This window comes from Sturnira hondurensis, unplaced genomic scaffold (assembly GCF_014824575.4).
Source record: "Sturnira hondurensis isolate 20B ecotype Veracruz unplaced genomic scaffold, ASM1482457v3 Scaffold0013515, whole genome shotgun sequence".
In the NCBI taxonomy this organism is placed as follows: domain Eukaryota; kingdom Metazoa; phylum Chordata; class Mammalia; order Chiroptera; family Phyllostomidae; genus Sturnira; species Sturnira hondurensis.
In genome coordinates this window covers 2121261-2142353 of record NW_028086146.1, presented here as the reverse complement: position 1 = coordinate 2142353, position 21093 = coordinate 2121261, and the positions used below count along the sequence as shown (strand labels likewise).

Below are 21093 nucleotides of genomic sequence, written 5' to 3'. Positions count from 1 at the left end.
TAAGTGATAAGGGTAGTGAGGTAGTGAGTTTGTTCCCCAAAGTTTTATGGCCATTTAACAATCTGACCCTGACTCAAAATAAGCCCTCAGAGTTTTTGTACATTATCTATTGTTTGATCCTTACTGCCTGATAATAATTACTGAGGTTTACTTGTATTTCAAATGAACCTAATGAACTTAATGAACCAAATGAACCTAATAAAAGCACATTGACAAAAAGGCTCTTAAAGATCGGCCACCTTTCCTCCCCAAGCAGATCATGTCTTGGTAGACTTATTCTCATCCATGGTGGCAGCGGTGGGGGGGCGGGTGCCCTGCAGGCGGAGCCCACCCCCCACAGTTTCCCAAATAGAAGCTCCAGGTTTTGAGCTCCTTCATGATTTTGTGGGTCACTGCACTGGGGATGGGGTTTATGTCAGATTGCATCTCAGCCTTTCTTACCGGTGTTGATGATGTTTCCCTCATTTATGATGTGAAGGGGTCTACTTCAATGTGGTTTCTCTGCTCGTTGGCCCAATGGCAAGGGTTCCTTCCACCAGTTCTTGTTTTTGTTTTTTTTTTTTAGAAGATATTATTCTATATATAGCTGTAAATTCCTTGCCTCTATGGAAAAGGAGGAGGAAGAGGTGAGTTCAGGCTCTTTCTACATCCCCATCTTGAACAGGAAACAACTGTGCAAATATCTTCTTGCTTCTCATTGGCTCTGGTTGGATCATGTGCCCATTCCTGACCCAATCACTATGGCAGTGCTCTGAATGGCCAGGCCTGAGTTGCATGTCTCTTCCTGAACTGGAGAATGTAGACTGAGAATGGCAGCAGATCCCTAGGGGGAAATGACATTTCTGTTACCCAGGAGACAGGGGAATAGGTGCTGGCTGTCCAACTCAATACCTACAAGCTTTTCTAAATGTGTAGATATTTTTGGCTTATATTGTGCAAGAGCATAGAATTTGAAGTCAGAAAACTGAAATTTCAGTTCCAGCTCTCTGAAATTCAGCTCCACAGTTGCTAAATGGCAAAGGATGCCTTTACCCAGTTTGATCCAGGTGTTATTCTGAGGCTTGAATATGATCCTGCATAGGAAAGCCCTTTCAAACGTCTTGAGGACTACCAGAGGGGTCTATCCCATGGCCCATGGGCTGCCTGCGGCCTAGCATGGCTATGAATGTGGCTCAACACATTCAAGATGCCAAAAGGGTGGACACCCCTGGAATGAGGGAGTGTTGTTTTTGTTGTTATTACTGTTATCTTTTCTGAATTTCTTCCACTCATGCTCTGATTAGGGTGCAATTTTTTTTTTCAGGCAAGACATGAAGAATAAATACATCATGAGCAACTAGAAAGAATTCGGCCAGGGTTGCTATAAGCATCTATAGCATCTTTGTGAGATTCAGAAATAAACTCCTCCCTCTGCCTCTGGGTGGTGCGCTTCACAGGGCTCATGGCTTGGCCAGTGGATAGCAACTTTGTGCAAAGAAAAGACCACCCTTTCCTCGAGCTAGACACACCTGCATGCTAGGTTGCATGGCTTGGTGAGTAGAATGAATGCTGGATGCCTACTGTCGTTGACCCCTCCGCAGGAGGATGGGAAAACGGGTGGGGAGATGTTTTACACTGTGCACAACTTGCACAGCCGTACCCTGTACCCTGCCATTGGCAATGAACCACTGAGCAGGTTGAACTCTGGAAGCCTAACTCCTTGTTTTCCTGGCAGAGTCTATCTAACCCTCTCAGACCATGTACCACTTTCCCTGCTTCCTGAGCATTCTCACTTCATTCTGAATACAGCAGTCATGCTCTCTCTTTTAGTTAACCACCCACTAGCATCCAGATTCTGCTGGCTTTTCAGATGCTCACTGCACACCATCCCAACTGCAAGGAAGAGAATCCTTCCTTTTTAGCAGTCTTGAGGAGTGATGTTGTAGAGGGCAGCTCACCAATGAATGCAGTGCATTGGTTGACCACAGTTGGCTGTTGCTGGAAAGTTAGACACTGATTTCTCTGAAATGTCCAGGAAGAGGTGTGAAAAGCACAGGCAGCTTCACCTAGACTGACCACCACTGCTTGCTATTCTGAATCCTCCTGGCAACAACAACTCCAGTTCAATTATTTGAACTAGATCCAGCCAGCCTCCAGGGAGCCAGGGATGCAATACAGTAGCCTTTGTGTTACTATGACTGAAAGTCTTCCTATTCTTAAAAGATTATCCTTCTCTTGTTTGAGAGATGGATACAGTAGTCCCATCCCCTCTTATTCACAAGGAACACATTCCAACACCCCCACTGGGTGCCTGAAGCTATATACAGTACCATACCATACATACATACACACACACACACACATATATGTATGTATGTAGGTAGGTAGGTAGGTATACATATATATGGTGTATATATATATATATGTGTGTATATATGTATATATGTATATATGTATACATATAAATGTGGGTTTTATCCTATACATGCATACCTATGATAAAATTCAGTTTGTAAATTAGGCGCAGTAAGAGATTAGCAATAACTAATAATAAAATAGAATGATTATAACAATATACTGTAATAAAATTTTTGTGAATGTTGTCTTATTCTCTCAAAATATCTGTTACACTACACTATCTCTTCTTGTGATGAGGGGAGATGATACAATGCCTTAGTAAATCAAGAAGTTTTACCTTTTCACTTAAGGGAAGCCCTTCATTGATTCTCTTCGGTATCTCTGAATTGCCAGCATCACTAGATTTGTACTTTTGGGCAATTATTTAGTGATAAGGGTTACTTGAACACAAGTACTGCAATACTGTGACAGCTGATTTGATGGCCAGGAGGGAGGCTACCAAAAGACTAAAAGGCTGGGAGCACATACAGTGTAGAGACGCCAGACAAAAGGAATGACTCATATCCCAGGCAGGACAGAGTTGGACATCACGAGAGTGCATCACACTATGCAAAATAGCATGCAATTTAAAACCTAGAAACTTTTTTTCTGGAATTTTCCATTTAATATTTTGGGGCCATAGGTGACTAAATGTAACTGAAACCATGAAAAGTGAAATCATGGATAAAGGCAACTCCTATAGCTAGAGCCCACAGAAGCTTGCAATGCTGTTGAGCCGTGACTGTGTTGCCCCTCTCGCTTCACCCTTGGTGTCTTTGGGGGGCACCCACAGTCACAGACACTCTCAAGGTGAGGTAAGCCAGAATTAACTGGCCATCAGTGCTGTGGTGTAGGTGAATTAGGTCTCAGTTGAAAGCATGCTCAGTGCTCTTTTGCCTACAAAACACCTTTGCTCAATACTGCTATTCTTGCCTCGCTCTTCTTTACCCAGAAAATAGCCTGCTGCTTTGGCTGCCATTTCCTCACTGTCTCCTTGCTCTTTTATTTCCTCCTTCCTCCAAGTAGCTGTTTTTTCCATTTGTCCCCTTCTCCCCACAGGTCCATACTCTGCCCCTCCTGGACTCCCCTGCCCTCAGGGCTCTGGTTGGTTCACCCACAGGCAGGCACAGCAGGAGACTGGAGTGTCTGAGGGCCATGAGATGAGGTGTTGGCCACCATTGGCCCTCCACGGCAGCCTCAAGAAGGATCTGGCGAAGGCTGTGATCCTCTGCAGTCCAGGTCCTGGTGGGAGGGGTCCAACTATGTCTCAAATAATCACTTCATCTCTGATTTGATTTCACCTCTTCTCCTCCCCTGAAGGAGAGCGTGGTGTGCTGTCACTTCCTGCTCCCTCTACCAGGGGAAGGAAGGGGAAAGAAGAAAGAGACAAATAGCTCTATTCATAAGTAGCTGCTGAGATCGAGTAATCTTTCATGTCTGCTCATGTCTGCCCAGTGCTAGTGGGCTAACACTGAGGGCCCATTGAGACTGTCTATGGGGCAAGACTCCAAATGCTGATTCTTCCAGAATGGGCTAAAGTATGCCGTGGTAACAAACCACTCCCATATTTGAATAATTTAGATCAGCACAGGCTTCCTTTCCTATTCATGCTATGTGACTAACCGCAGGTCGGCGGCTCTGCTCACCAGACTCAGGGACTTAAGTTGATGGAACAGTCCTGGTCTCCAACATTGTCACACTCAACTAGGAGTACAAGGGCTTGCAGAAGAATGTGTATCACGACTGAAATGTTGCTGCCAAGAGCTCCTTATACTCACATTTCACTGTCTAGGACTCATGGTCCCACTCAAGCTGAAAGGGGATGGAAGTATAATCTTACCATGTGCCCAGAGAGGGTGCTCTGAAATATTTGGGAAGAGTATCTATGATTACCACAGGGCACATGTGTGGGTTCTTCAGAAAATTCAGCGTGGCCTGGTTGTGTGCCAAGGGGGATCAGATTCCAGTCTGAAGACCGCTGTCGCGGCCCCTCGCACGATTGGAAGCGCACCCACGCACGACTGGAAGCGCACCCACGGCCTCTTTCTTCTGGAGCTCCATTCCTAGCAGACACCCCTGGGAGGGTGGTTGACAGCGTGGCTGGAACCCAGCTGCCATTTTTTACAGAAAAACTTGTGTTCAAATGCACTTAACATGACATTTTCCAGTTTAATTAAAGTGTACAATTTGATGGTACGCAGTACATTCACAGTGCTGTGCAACCATCGCCACTGTCTAATTCCAGAGCATTTCCATCACCCCCAAAGGAAACCCTGTACCCATTTTAGCACTCACTCCCCATTTCGCTCCTCCCGCCAGCCCCTGGCAACCGCTGATCTGCTTTCTGTCCACGAATCTGCCTATTCTGGGCATTTCACGTAAGCGGAACCTTCTGTGTGTTTAAGCACAGATACTTCCCGAGGTGTCCTCGTGACTCCTGGGAAGCTCACTCAGTGTTGTCATACCCACTGGGGACAGGGCAGGTGCTTCACAGCTCCCTTCTCCGTCTACCTGCGGCCGCTCCAGTTTCTGTTTTCCCAGCTCAAAGGTGACCTAATGGGAAATGAACGGCCTGCCTCCCGCTGTTTCAAGTTCCTCGGTCTCCTTGGGCGAATCTCCACGGGAAGCCCTCCCACGCAGGGGGTGGTGAGAAAAAGGCAGAGTCCTGCTGCCTACAGGAAGAACCCCCTCCCAGTCTGTCTGATTCCCACCCCCTTCCCAGCAGAAGTGCTGAGGTGGGGGTGATTAACAATTAATATGAACCACAGTTAATAAATCCTGGAGGAGTGCGGCATCTGGCCCAATTTCCCCCCAGTATTCTTTATAATATGTGTTGTTTTGCTGCTGTTGTTTTTGGCTGTGGGCCAGAAGATGAAGTCTGCTACAACTAGAAAGGTTTGATGTCTTCTTCCACATCATTTTGGTCATATTCCTCCCTCAACAACTTTCTATGTCACTCTATGATGAATGCGTAAATTCCAAACTCTTGGCTTGGCATTCAAGGCTCTCTACAAACTAGTTCCAATTTCGCTTTCTGGCTTCCTTCTCACCACATCCCAGCACAAACTCTGTGGTCCTTTCAGGCTGTCCTGCTCACTCACTGTCTCCAGGATGGTCTTGTTTAATTTGGGTTTGTGTCCTTTATTCTAATGTCCCCACCCGGGATGTGCTTTCTCTCTTCCTACCTGTGAGGCTCTTTCCCACTGTGTCCTCTCCTAGTCTTTTCTCCCCTCTGAACTCCAAAGCCCGGTCAGCACCCTCTGGACACGTGTCCTGCTGCCTCATGTGGTTAGTAACTTCCTCACATGTTCATGTCTTCTGTGCTGGGGGCGGGGAGGGTTGCTGAATGACTCCTTGCAGCTGACCCGCCCCCCGCTGATGTGTCCTCAGAAAGGGACGCTAGCAGAGCCAGGCAAAAGTTCTGTTAGCCAAGGCCGCAGAACCTAAATCTTTTCCTGACTGGTGAGTGGGGTGTTAGGAATGCCAATGAGGTGACTCTGGAGAGCTCAGCCATCTTCCAGGGACGCCTGCCCAGGCCATGCTGGGGTGGGGTGTCCAGAGGAGATAGTCATATTCTCCTTGGGGTTTTTTCAGGATGACCCAGAAGTACATTCTGTTGTGACCAGGTTAAGGTGGAGGAATGAGAAGAATGGAGAACATGGAGGGAGCAAGAAAGGCGAACCGGGGAGGGCAGATGAGACAGAAACAGAGAGAAAAAGACAAGTCACTGTCGGGGAGAAGAAAAAGAAGGGAGGGGAATAGATGTAGGGACCCCAAACCTTGGATGAGAATCTCTCACACGTTGCCGGAGGGAGGAAACCCTGCTGAGGAGCTCCCGCTATTTTTATGCTCCCCCCCCAACTCCCACACCAGGATACACGGCCACCCACCCTCCCCCACGCCCGCTGCTGTTATCCTCAAGTTGCCTGCCTTAATAGGTCAAAAGCAGCCCCAGCCCAGAGTGTATTCCTCCTTGGCAACCTCCTCTCTGTGCTGGGCCTGCTTTTGTTTTTGTGTTTTTGGTTTAGTTTGTTTCAGTGGGAGGGGCTGACTTGTGCCTTGGAGGAATTATTCTGAGCCCTGGAGAAATGCCCAGAGGGACAGAGCTGTGGCCACATCCCTAGTGCAGCCTGACCTTTCTCAGAGTGGCCTCGAGCTGTCCCAAGACCAGAAGGTTCGCTTGGCAGGACGAGCACGTGGAAGTGGGCACACCCAGGTCCTGCTGCCTCAGAGTCTGCAGGGGCTGGGTGTACTTTTTCCTTTTAGGGTCCCCAACCAGGCCTTCCTAAATCAGGCCAAGCCGGCAGCATGCTGTTTGGATTTACTGTGACTTTTGCAAGTCCCTTGCTCCCTTAAAAGTAAAGGCAGAGGCTCAGGGACAAGGCATTACTAAGGGAGTTCCTACTACCAGTGCTCCTGTAAGGCCTGTGACTTGGTATTCTCCGTCCTCTCTGCTGTCTCAGTATCATCTCTGCTCCCATTCCCACTCATGAAGACCTCTCACCTCGACTGCGGCAGCGACAGCTCTTGCCTCTAAACTCTCCCCTCCAATCCATTCTATCTGCGGATGCTGGATTCAGTTTGTTACGGCCTTCTCGTACCACCCCTCCATTCACAAACCACCTGTGGCTCCCATTGCCTATGAAATAAATAACTCTTCTGTGTGAAGTTTCTGTGCATATTCCAGAGGGTACAAACCACATAAGCTTTGCTACACTTCCCTGAGGGCAGGCCTGGGAGCCAGGGAGAAGTGAGAGAGGATATGCTGGGGACCCTATTCCCCCCGCCCCCCATCCCATTTTCAGTTGCAGCGGATGCCACTTGAACTGTTGGTTCTGGGATGATCCTGCCTCAGTGTCAAACATCCTTTGTACTTAAGGTTCCTGCTTTTCACAGGCTTTTCTCAAGCCCTCTCACAATATTTACTCATATGACCTGGAGAAGGGAGGTTCTAAGTGAATCTCCAAATTTGCATATAACACTAAGCTGGTGATGGCTAGTTCTTGGCTTGTGTGCTATCTCATCTCTCCTTCCTTGCCGGCGGCAGATATGACCTTACCAAAGCAGATATCACAGCTTTTGTTCGGTAAGCCCAGTGGAGGCCTCAGGACACGCTTTCAACACTGCTCTGGGAAGCACTACCAATCAATTGAATTTGGCAAGTGAGATGAAATTTGTCTCTTACCCCTACACTCAGTTCTCACGGGGAATGAAACTTAAACCTTGTAAAAGTGGATACAAGAAAACGTGAACAGACCACAAGAGTGGGCCCACAAGTGTCGGGGGTGCCTCACTATGGTGGGATCACTGTGTTTGAGATTTAGAAAGGGCGTTTTTCCTCGTCGCCTTGTGTCCCTAGCTCCTCCCCTATATTCAGGTGTAAGATTCTGCTTTTATTCTCTTGGTGAATGAATGACTCAGCGAAAACACAGAGAGAAAGCTAAAGGTCTAAAGAGACTTGGAACTTCTGGCAGAGATGGTAATTCAAGGGAAAACATGCTTCTGAGGTTTAAAAGCTTAGGTTTTGGAGTTTCAGAAGCATGGCTTTTAAGGACATAGGGCACAGAGAATATGTGATGAGTACAAAAAAGAATGGAAACAGGCACACTGGGAAAGCTATTCTAGAGTAGAAGTCGAGGTGGGAGGAGAAATGCTGGGAGAAAGGGGCCTCTGAGAAGGATTCCTGTGTCCTGCATGTCCCTGGGTCAAGGCTGGGTGAGAAACGATGGCACCCCAGGTGAGTTTGGGAAACTGAGGCCACTGTTTCCTGGGGTGAGTCCAAGAAAGTGTCCAGCATGCTGGGGCACGCGAAGGTCCTCAGTCAAACCTTCTGAGTTTCTCAAAGCCCAGGGTAGTGTGAGAACTTCCGGCAGGATGTGGTGCTTCTGGAGTGGCATGGATGAGACACGGAGGGACAGACTCAAGGAGGGGCCAGAACCATATGGCAGAGGACAGCGGGGCTGGGGACCCCTTCGTGACACCAGCACAGTAGGTGATGACACGGAAGATAGGGTAACCCTGTCCCCTGACCTTTTAGGAGCCTCGAGAAAATGAGAATCTACAGAGATTCTGAATTTACCGCGATTAAATTTCTGCCATTGAGCAGAATGGGAGCTGAAAGGGGAATTCAAGTTTAATCACAGAAAAGGGAAGAGAGTTACTTTGTGGACACATTTTAGCTGGTAATTTGTATGCATTCCACATAGGAAGACATTCCCCAAACTATTATTGTGACATGACATTTTCTGGCTCTTGACGGTGGCCTGGGAAGTGTTGCACGCGGTCTCTTTTAGGAAGCATCCAGCCTATTGCAAGGGTCCCCAGGATCCAAAACGCTGCATGTGGATCTGGTCGGTGAACTTCAAGAAGGACCTGCTGTGTCAGAGAAGACTCTGGTGGTCAGTCCTGAGAGAAGCAGGGAGGTTTGCTGACACCCAGCACAGTTATGCAGTTATGACCGGCGCCCAGGATGCACAGTGCTGATGGAAAATGTAATCCGAGTCAGCAGGGCTGAGGGGTGGGGGGGCCCACGGATTGTTCGTCAGGTCCTGGAGCATCCCAGGTGAATAAAGTAGGCCAACTAAATGGGGTTGGAGAGGACAAAAGATTGTGTGGTTCACAGAAGATAATACATCTCTGGTACTGTTAACTCTGTGAGAATATATGGGTTGAAATATAAATATTTTAAAGAAGAAGCTAGTTTAGGGTTTCTTAACCTCAGTAATTCTTTGTCGTGGGGGAGGGAATTGTCCTGGGCAGCATCCCTGGCCTCCATTCCCTAACAGCCAGGAGCACCTGCCCCTGTCCATCACTGAGTGATGACCCAAAGGTGGGGCCCCGGCTGGTGTGGCTCAGTGGATTGAGAACTTGTCTGTGGGCCCAAAGGTTGCCTGTTTGATCCCCAGTCAGGGCACATGCCTGGGCTGCAGACCATTTCCCCGGTCGGGGGCGTGGGAGAGGCAACTGATTGATGTGGCTCTCTCACATGGAGAGAGTTTCTCTCCCTCTTCTTCTCCCTCCCTTACTCTCTCTCTAAATAGAAACAAATAAAATCTTTTAAAAAAAAAGCGGGGTCTGTCATCACGTGAGTCAGGAATTGCTGAGTTAAAACAAGCTAAACAGTTATTTTATTTGTAGGACTTCTCTGGCCTGCAGTATGCTGATGGACACATTAAATCTCCGCAGGAGCAGGTGGGAGGAGCATTGACTAGACCCTGGACATCACTATGTCAGATAGATGTCTGGCCTGTAAAATAGGAGGCTAATAACACCAAACGTGTCATTAGTGCTTTACAGATGGACAGTGTCTGACAGATAGATTCCGTTTTTCCTTATCACAATTCTCCAAGGTTGGTATAATTGTTCCTTCTTATGGGAGGAGAACCAGGACTCAGAACGCTGAAATATTTGTTCATGGCCACACAGTTGACAGGTTGGAAGACCGGGGCTTGAGGGGGTGTTTAATCCTCATTTCTGGGTGGTTAATGGGTTCTTGCTGCCTCCTGGCCACGACCCTAAGCTTCTGAAATTGACGTCGTGCCAGAGTCAAAGCCACCCTTGCTCTCAGTGACACTAACTCTTCTATTTAGAGTTCTCTTGAGAGACTTGGCCTGCTGGGTCCACATTTACACAGGCAAAAGGAGGACTTGATGGAAAAATATAGGCTATCCTCATGAGAAAGTGTCTTTTGATTATAATTCTTAAGTAAAACTTTTTTCTTCTTTCTGAAAATGAGAAAAAAAAATAATTGTGCTGTTTTATTTTTCCCTTTGTTGCCAGGAAGCTCAGATATAAAATTTCCGTCTTGTCTGACAGTTTTGTGCCCTTTCCCCTTGGTTTTATTATTTATTGTTTGTAGCTTTATTCAGTTTGGATGCTGCCTCAAATGTGTGATGGATAAGAATGGATATATACATATATAATGAATAAATGGAAATTTCCCCAAATCATTCACCCCTTAAAAATCCCACAATGCTTAAAAGTGGTTCTGTCCGGCTTTAGTTTCCAATTGTATTAGAATGCCCATGTGTGAGTTGCAGTCATAAGTAGTTACACTTGAGTGAAAGATAAGTAGCTGTCTATATAGGATAATTTATTATTTCTTAAAAATTAAACTGGTATTTGTGTAGTGTTTTGGGTTTACAAAGCCTTTGCATAAACATGACCTGATCTTGCCACCTGGCTTCTCTGGGAGCTGGAGCAGGTATTATTAATTACCATTCTCATTTGACTGCTGATGAATAAACCCAGGCTCAGTTATTTTAGCCTTCCAATGTTACTGGCCCAGACTGGCTAATGGAAGACTTTAGAAGTGGATCTGTGTCTTTTACCTCCAAGTGAGTTTGGGGACTTGACCAGGCGAGGCTGGCTGTGGCACTTGTACAAGACACACCTCTGTTCCTTCCTGCACTCCCCCCTGCACCCCCGCCGCCCATACACACTCCCAGGTCCGAGAGGTGGCAGGGGAGCTGAGCTCAAACATAGCCAGAGTCCTCCACACAGTGCCACAGCCTCACGCCACTCGTGATCACGCACAAGAAATCCCAGGACTGGACATTTTTTAGAATTTTGTTAAATTCAAGATTTCAAATTGTATGGTTGAATACTAGTTTAGAAAACCTGAGCTCATCAAACATGGTAGATTTTGTTTGTAGCATCTGCATGGCAATTTTTAAAGTGGCAATGTATCGTAAGTCCTCACTTAACACTGTCAATAGGTTCTTGGAAACTGTGGCTTTAAGCGAAACGGCATATGGCAAAACCAATGTTCCCACAGGCTAATTGGTATCCCAGTTCTTATGGCATAGTTCTGGTAACAATAATATCATCAAAGTTCTAAATAAAGACCCCAAACAGTTCTAACATTAAACACTGAAATCGATGTGAGCTACACACACATTTGAGAGGGATTAATAAAAAGTAAGATAATTCTTTTCCAGTCAACCAATTCCAGTTCAGGGTCCTGGGTAGGGGGAGCCTCTCCCAGGAGCTTGGGGTGCAAGACGGCCCCCACCCTGACAGGATGCCCTTCCATCACAGGGCCACCCACACCCATAGCCCCACACTCACTCAGACGGGGACAGTTAGACACTCCAGTTCACCTCGTGTGCACCTTTGGGGTGTGGAAGAAAACCAGAATCCCTGGAGACAACCGGGGCAAACATGGGGAGAATGTGCCAACTCTGGCTGGGAACTGATTTTTTTTCCTTATCAACATTGTGATGAAACAGTGTTATTCGAGGATTGGCTGCCATAACAAAATACCATAAACTGGGCAGCTCAAACCACAGAAACATATGGCTCACAGTTCTGGAGGCTGGAAGTGCAAGCTCAAGCTGCTGGCCAATTCGGTTTCTGGTGAGAGGTCTCTTTTTGGCTTACAGAGGGGCCACCTTCTCACTGAGTCTGCACATGGCCTTTGCTCAGTGTATGCATCTGGAAAAAGGCGAGCGGGGGTGGGGGTGGGGTGAGGGGGAGAGAGAGAAAGAGATGGGGAGAGAGAGAACAGGGGCAAGAACATGTTCTTCCTCTTCTTATAACACCACATTCTTTGGGGATTAGAACCCCACCTTTATGACCTTATTTAACCTTAATTACCTCCTCAAACCCTGATCTCCAAATACAGTCATACTGTGGTTTTAGACTTCAATGCCTGAATTCTGTCAGGGGGACACAACTGTGTTTATAGTATGCAGATATGTCTTTTAGGGTAAGTCCCCACCCCTCCCCCTAGGTTCATTCCAGTTTGGATGGGGCTAACTTTTAAATCAACTGTTACTAATAGACTAAAAATAGCATACACAAAACACCTGGCGCAAATTAGTTCCTCTTTAAAAAGATCTGGTTGCGTCTGCTATACTGCACTGAATTCCCTTTTAAGCTGGTATTTGGGATCCTGCACTCACCGTCACTGCAAATCTTTCAATACTGGCCAGCATCACAGAATAGTAGACTTAGATAGCTGGGAAGAGGGAAAATGTTGTAACTTTTGAGGATGGCTGAAGCCGACCCCCGTTCTCTGTCCTCATGGGCACCGTGATCTCATCATTTTTGCTTTAATATAACATTATTTTCTCCAAAGTCTTGTCTTTTATGTGGCTTTCAGTATAAATTAATGAATAATTAATGATTTGCTCATTGCACGGTATTGTTTATCATAAATTTACTTCCTTTGCTATCTGGTCAAAGATGCTGTAAAATCTCTCTGTCACCATTGGTAAGATGGTGATATCACAAATCCTTCTTCGGAAGATTGTTGTATAAGGCTATACTTGTATTCTTTTTGAGCAGGCTTCCTTCATTTTGTGTGAATGTGCTAGAACATTGGGCAAATGATAAAGGAGTTCTGGGACTATTGATTGACAATCATGGATCATCTCTGTCTCCGGTTTCTCTCCCTCCCTCTCGGGCATAGGGATCCCGAGCTTTGCACAATAAAGCCACAAATGGAACTAAATTATGCTGAGCAAAAATAAATTCTTTTACTGAAAATTTCCCAGGAGTTTTGATATTTTTGACTCTTGCTCACTAAATATGGAAAAGATCGAGACACTGTGAGAAGCAGAGGAGCTGTTCCGCTTTTTTTAGTCCTTTCAAGAAATCATTGCATCCTTTTAGTGCTGTGTTCACAGTATAGCAGAAACCCCCTCAGCGTAGGGGACTCAAAGCCCTCTGCATGGTAATGGTTCCTGGAGATGTTCTCTAACCTTCTATTTTTTTAAAGGTTTATTTTATTCTCATTTGAAAGAGAGGAGAAGGGAGTAAGAGAGGCAGCGATATGACAGAGAACTGCTGATCAGCTGCCTTCTGCATGCACCCCAGGCGGGGATGAAGTCCAAACCTGGGCATGTGTCCTGACTGGGAATCGAACCAGTGACCTTATGATTATGGAAAAATGCTCCAATCAACCAAGCCACGCTGGCCAGGGCTAAGCTTCTATTTTTATTTAAAGACTAAAGCTCTGTGAATTATAATTTATATTTTGTAGTGGTCTGAATATTGCCCAACATATGAAAATGATGGAAATGGACATTTCACAGAATCTTTCATCTTTCAGGACTCACGCGCCTTTAAATAATCTCTTGTCTCCCATTTAACATAGGCTCAGAGTAGTATCCAAAGTTAACATGTGTGTCAGTGGAACTATGGTAGAAAGTACTCCTGTGCAAAGGCTAGGGCAGGAATTTTGCACTTCTTTATAAATGTGTAGGACGCCTTTTTATGAAGGAATAGGTATGATCAGGGAGTTCAGTTAATGCAGCTTATTCAAAGGATACAATTGTGGAAATCAAGAAGAGGCAGAACAATCTGAGCCGTTCAATGTCTTGGCTTTACCGAAAATGGATGCATTGCTCACCGGCCTGGAGGACTCATTAAGAGTTTTAGTAGCTTGGCAGTGACCTGTTACCTTGCAATACTCCTGGCTCCTTCACATCGCTCCCTGGTGCCGTTTCATGCATTTCTCTATCCCTTGTGGTACATGCAAATTGGTAGTTAGACCCAGAGGTTTGACTAGATATTTCTTGTTCTCCTTCTTCTCCTTCTTCTTTTCCTCCTCCTCCTCCTCTTTATTCTTCTTGCTATGACTTCAGATTTAGTGGTGTATTTTTTGTCTTGTTATTGTTCCCTCAGGGTTGTGATTGGCCATTGATATTCATTGTCTGGACACACAACTTGCACACACATGTACCAGTCTTAAAATAACAATACCAGCACCCCAACCAACAATATAGTTACTAAAAATAGTTGAAAAAGTTTTTTCAGTTCTACGTCATAAAGTGATTTGAAAGAGTTTATTTTTGTGTGGTTATGCCACCCACTGGACACATAGCTTTATTTTGCTTCTGACTTTAGGGTTGTTTTCATCTTAAATTAATCTTGTTATAATTATGCAACGCATTAAATAGTTCTAAAGTCACATCTACAAAAGGAGGAATATTCAAAGAAATCCAGCTGTTTTCATGTTTTCTCTACCTATTTCTTTATATATCTATAAGCAGCTTTTAAGAATTATAGCTTATTACTCCATTTCAAGAATAAAAACAAACATGCATATATCCACTTATAGCCCCCTTCTTCTTAGATAAATAATATGCCATGCGTACCTTTTCCCCTCTTTGCTTTTTTATACTCAACAATCTATCTTGAAGATCACTTTTCAGTAGAAGATCAATCAACAATCTATCTTGAAGATCACTTTTCTGTGTTGTCCACATTCCCGAAAGAGCGTATTTTTAACTGTGTTCACGCACTATCCACATCTTAACAGTCTTCAGGGCCACACAGAAAAAAAAACCAAAACAAAAAATCAAGACCCTTTTAGAAAAACCTCTCCTACACTGTCGGTAGAAATGTTTATCGTTGCAACCACTCTGAAAGATGATTTGGCAAAATCTCAAAGAGATAGAAATATGTTTCTACAAACCAGCAATTTTCTTTCCAGAGAAATTCTTCATGTTGAAGGATGCACCATCTATACTAGGGGCAATAAAACCCCCTAAATGCCCACGAAAAAAGAATAGTTAACTAAATTGTGATTTATTAAAGTGATAGAATACTATAAAGCAATGAAAAAGAAATGAATTAGATCATGTATGATGACATAGATTTCAAAAACATAATTTTATTTTACTTTATTTATTTTTAAAACATAATTTTAATAAAAACATGTTATCGAATGAATATGTTCACATATAATTCATGTAAAATTAAAATCTACAAAACTGTACTATGTATTATTCGTGGCTACATAAATAGAGAGAGTAACAGTATTAGAACATAAACAAAGGTCCTTTTTCATCAGGCTCCCTGTGGTGGGAACAGAGAATTGTATTTTTGTAAGCTGAAGTATTTTTATAGTGTTTTTCTCTCTATTTCTCTGCTTAATGCTTTGCTTTACCTAGGCTTTCTTCTAGGAAGTAGGACTGAGTGATTGATCAATTGATTAATCTTTCTACTTTGACTCATTTTTGCTAAGAAACACTGAAAGAAATATAACTATGTTGGGTAGCAATGCACCTGGGGGACCAGGGTGGAGGCAGGAAAGGTAGCTGAAGTGAGAGAGAACCTCAAGGTCATAGTCACTCAGGGATCTCTGCAACTTTCTAAAAGGAAGATTTCCCCGTGTAACCATGTTACATCTCTCAAACTACATGAAGCCGGTTCTTGAAATTGCAAAATGTCAGTTCCAGTGCTGCGTGTTCTGTGATGGTTTAAAGTGCAAAGTTCCATCACTGTAGAACACAAAAGCAAAGAAAAACCAAGTCCCGGGCAGTGGCAGTGCGGGAGCCACCGCGTTTCGGATTGGGAAAACCCGGTCCTGCACAGCGAGAAATGAGATCTTGGATGGCAGGACACAAACGGACAGCCCACAGACATTTTTGTTGAAACCATTTTGGAAAAAAATTTTTTTTGCTGAATTTTTACTGAAAACGTTTTATTGAAAAAATACTAACTTAAAAATGTCTAAACATTTAAATATTTAGGTATCTTACATTAAAAAATTCAGATTTCTGGACTCTTCTTGAAACATCAGAGGACCTTGCACCACTGGGTCCACTGTAGAGCTTGGTAGGTGGCATTGACCTGAAGGTGCTGCCCCCTTTAGGTGAAGTGTCCCCAGATGACCTGACAATGACATTGATAGCACCTGCCTGATTATCAAATTGATAATGCCCAGTTTAGGGCAACAGATAATGGCATTTGTATTTCTCTCAACAGCGTTTCCTCCCTCCAAACATTTCAGTTCCATATTTCCAACCGCATTTAAACTGAAACTCAGAGGATTTGCAAGTCAGAGCTTCTAGGGCGCTACCACCCTTCCTTGGATCTTTGTTTTATTTGCAGGTGGAGCAGTGTGATTCAATTAAAATTACAGTTGGCCCCCGGAGCCCTGCTTCTTCAGTGACGCAGAACTGTATCTTTAGTGCTCACTCTTGGTCCTACATAGCCTCAAAAGACGGCTGAGTAGGAGCAGCAGAGTGCGTGCACCAGGCAGCTAAAAATAATTTTTACACTTCTGAATGTAGACCACACTCTATTATTTATAACACCCACAGCAACAAATCCCAAAGAAGTAAGTCTAATTAAGAATTCCTGCTTATTATCTAGTGAGAAAATAGTGTGGGATGATGCGTTCCAGACCCCATCCATGCCTATGGCATGGAGTGAGGGTGGAAGACCGAGGGCTTACCAGTTGGTTTCTGTCAGGATGAGGAGAAAGAGACCCAATGGCAAATTCAAATAGCTCATTTAATCAAACGGACATTTCTTTAGGGAAATCTCTTAGAAGACTTCTTGCTCAATGCTGTGGGTGGAGGTGGGTTCCGATGAGTCAGTGACAATTAAAAGGTTCCAATACAATAGATACTGCTGAAATAAGGAGAACACATGCGGCCATGGCTGGACTTATTCCACAAAGTGGGCACATGCATGATATGAACCAACCCACCAACACCACCAAAAGTATCCAAAATTCTTTTTCTGTCTTTGCTTCTTCATCTGCCCAACACCCCATCAGAGACACAGAGTCATTCCTTTGTATTTAGGCATTATCTCTAGGCATTTTGTTTTGTATAAATATCTTTGGGACAAACTTTTAAAAAGCTTTTAAAAATACATTGGCTGTCTCTGCCAGGTTCTTTCTAATGCATGAATTCATGCCCAAGGTCAAATAGGCAGTAAGTGGTCACCAGGATTGGAGCTTTTCTAACTCCAAGTTCATTTCGTGCAGTGACTGTTAGTGTATATTCTCGTGGGTCCCGGGGGTCCTGGATAACCTTCAGTGGGTTTCGGAAGTCATAACTGTTTTCAAAGTCATACTAAGCATGTGCCTTTAAAACTCATTTCCCTAATGACAGTGTGGTGATGTTTTTGCAGAGGCTAAAGGACACTCAATCACAACAGATCGAAGGCAGAAGATCTGAGAATCCAGCTGCCTTCTATTAAGCCGGACACTAAAAAAGTTTGCAAACATACACAACCATGCCATTCTACTCACTAAATTTTTGTTTGCTTATTTTGGAGCACTTTGAAATTGTCAATAATTTTGAAGAGTGTAAAACATCCGGAGATGAAGATTCTTGAGAAACACTGCTCTGTGGCACGTTAGCACGGTGCCCAGCTTTCCTTGTCTGAGCGTGGGCTGAATTACTTTCCCTCTGAGATAGTTAAGAAAGGCATGGGTTGTGGAAGTGGGGTGGGTAGGAAGGTGGCCTCTGCCCCAGGAGGGTGCAGACTTAGACATGAGAAGATAGCAAGAAGAGAAGGGAGCACAGAGAAGGGAGTCTGGAAGCACCAAGAACAAGGCTTTCTCCTTGCTCAGGACAGACATGGTGTAGTGGTAGGAACCACACCTGGTTCGGAAGACTTGCTTTAGCAAAACCACTTAGAAAAGGTGTGATCTGGGTGAACCACTATTCTTTAGTGTGCAGTTACTCTCCTTGGATTCAATCAGGACTTTCAACCCAATATTGTGAAAAAAATAATAGATAATAATACATGTAGAAGCAGTTAAAGATAAAACAATAGACAAAATAGCAAAGTATGTAAATACTTAATAAAAAATTAAGGCATCATCTCCTGTCATAATGTACTCTGCTCACTTGAATTCTGAGGTGCTTTCCTGAATGGGGACTACTGTCAGCCCAGAATGGCCTAGCCGGGTGGAAGTCGCCACAGCAGAGAAGAGAGGCAAAGAGCCGTTGAAGGTAGATGTCTTAGTAAGGTTCTCTTCCACCTCAACATCTCTAGATGTCTAAAAAGTTCTTGGTGGCTCTCCTGTAGACACATGTCCTCAAAGAGCAGAAAAGAGACTTACTTAGAAGGAAGGTCAAGAGTCATCAAACTTTTGAGCCACATCCACCTGGGATTATTTCTCAACACTCTCACCTGATATTGGTGTGCTCCCAAGCAAGAAACAGAACCATTTTATAAAAAGGGGACAATAATGCTCACTTTATAGTGTGGTTGCAAGCTGTTCAATGAGAGAATATGAATCAAATTGGCTGGGTCAGAGCCAGCAGTCAATAAACATTGGCCTTTTTTTCTGGTCTCAAAGTGCACCAGTAAGAACTGAGAGATGTAACGGGAGAGGCTTGTCTTCTTCCGTGCCTCTTGTTGAGAGGGAGAGCTGCCTTGGAGGAATGAGGTTCAGGGCAGTTAGGTGCTGACTGGGAAAGGAAGCAGTCTGGTGATTGATTCTGCATCCTGCTGAGCAGGTCTGGAGCTGCCTCCTTGGTGACCTCTTCTTTCCCAGCGGCCACATGGAATGTCTCCTCGTTCATTTCTGTTCCCCTGGGTCCCACTTCCTGGGAGACATGATGGGTGAACCACAGCCCACAAAGACCTTGCTCCCCATTTGTCATCCTCTGGCCTGCTTAGTGGAGCCATTTTCTTTCCAACAGGTGGGTTGGATGAGATAGATGACATGTTGTCACAATAGTAAGTAATGGAATGTTGTGGTCATCGCTTTGTGGTATAAAAATGGGAAACAGTTAAGCACTTTAATTTAACTTTACAGAAAGCTCAGGGAATGGGGATGTATGATTCCCAATCCTTTCATCCCTCTTTATCGACTTTAAAATTACCACAAAAAGAGCCTTATTGAGGTTAAAAAAAATTCCCTTGGTACAAAAGTGTGTGGGAAAACAAAGTAAATGCTGACTGGAGTTAAACATGATTTTACACTACTTTGTACAAATACACAAGGTCGGCAGAGATCTGGGAAGATGGCGGGATTCATGGGTAAGTTCCATCAGATGAGCTCTAACTGAAGTGCTATCCTTCGGCAGCCAAGAACACAGAGAGCCATAGAACGCCAAACACGTGGTTTGCACGTGCTCTAGGAGGCAGGGCAGTGGCATAAGCATAGGTCTTAGCATTTCGGAATTCTGGGTGTGAATTGGGGATCTGCCACTTACTGGGTGTGCAACTTTGGAAGTACCTTTGGACTATGTTGAGTCTCAACTTTCTTATCCATAAGTTGGAAGTAAGAAAACGTACTTTGCTGAAGAGTTTTGAAGATTAGACACAGTGTACGTAAAATGTCTTATAATGACAGGTGCCTCTAATTGGTGGCTCTGATGATGATGATGTCTGCAGTCTGCCCTGACAACCGGGGTACCGCTAGTTTAGCTAGAACCATTTGCCCTGCAGAGTTACCTCAAAGTACTCTTTTACATGCCATGTGCTTTTCAGTTCCCTCCTGCAGGGTGGCTGAAAATTCCTAGGGTTTGGGAGAGGTTTAAATTATTAATTGACTCACTTAACATGTATAGTCACAAGATGCATAAATAACCTTATGAAGAAAGTATATTAACAGCTACAAGTGTGTAAGCATATATATATATGCATAAGACCAATTGCAGGTACTTTATGGGTGAAAAGCATATAAGAGGCTCTACCATTGTATTTCCCCATCTAGAGGTGACAGCAATAACTTTGGAATCACTGAAGGTATCACCCCTAGAAGGGGGTTTAAATACTTTAGAATCACTTGGGGGAGACACTCTTAGGAGGACACACTGTCTTTGAGTCACTGAGTGTGCCTTCCCTTAGAAGGATGTATAGGAAAAGGGGGAGCATCATCAGACCCACTCTTTATAGTTATAATGGACCACTCACCTGCTCCATAATGCGGATCTTTGGGAAAGGAACGGAGTTACTTCCATCATGGAGTCCATGAAGTAGAAGATGACAGAATCGATTGGAATCAGCACTTGGAGGTGGCCTGATGTACTGCTATGAGTCTGTGTGCATGAACCAGAACTGAACAGGGGACATATGGAGAAGGAGCCCACAGTTCCACTTAGCACTGGTGGACGGCGATTAGCTTCCTCAGCAGACACAGCAGCCTGTTTGGGGATCTCGACTGAAGTGGTATGATCTTAGAGTCAGCCAGAAGGATTAGGACTGTGCAGAGCCGGACTTCAACAGTACCAATATGTGACAAGAGCAATGGTAGAGTGATTAGACAGAATTCTCATATCACTTGAATGTGAAAGAAGGACTGGCCCTTTAGATTAATTCTAGAAGGAGGGGATGCATTTTGTTATCCTTAGTGTAATAATGATTTAGTCAAGGCCATACCAACCACTACTAAAACCCTTAGGCAAAAGATTGTTGGGGTCCTGGCACACTCACGTGTTACCTAGGTATCACCCCGAGGTTGCTTATGAGTTCTAAAGGAGGAAATGTATCATCACATTGGCGAGATCTAGTGGTCAAACTTAGCACCACTATTACTAGTGAAATACTTGGCACTAAGGGCCTCCAAGTTCGATACAAAAGTAGGTAAGATATTTGTGAAGTATTCTTGCCAAATACGTTTAACTTGGATTTGGTAATGCCTTTAGACCAAACTTCCAGTTTACAGAAAATATGGGGATGGAGGAGTAATAAGAATTGGCCTGGACTCTTTAAAAAGTCAGTGTCATGAAAAATAAGTGTATGCTCTAGACTAAAAGCATGTCAGCCCCCAGTGTGATGATTTGGAAAATAAAATAGCCACAGAAGTAAACTTGGAAACAATTGGAAGAAATTTAAATATTAACCAGAGATCGGGTGACAGTAACGATTTCTGTTAATTTACTCAGCCATGATAATGGTGTTGTAATATAGAGGAGAATATCATTATTCTTAGAAGATAAATTTTGAAGTATGTGGACATAATGTGTTTTAATTATTGAAACTCACTTTTCACATATTCAGAGAGAAAAC

At 44.3% G+C, this 21093-nt stretch overlaps 1 long non-coding RNA gene across 1 annotated transcript; it reads right to left on the bottom strand.

Annotated features, from left to right (window-relative positions):
* Positions 1-2567: 2567 nt before the first annotated feature.
* LOC118997823 (uncharacterized) lies at positions 2568-4403 on the bottom strand. Its single transcript, XR_005068729.1, has 2 exons — positions 4270-4403; positions 2568-3727 (listed from the first exon to the last, which is right to left on the bottom strand). It is a non-coding gene; the product is annotated as an uncharacterized LOC118997823 (long non-coding RNA).
* Positions 4404-21093: the final 16690 nt, after the last annotated feature.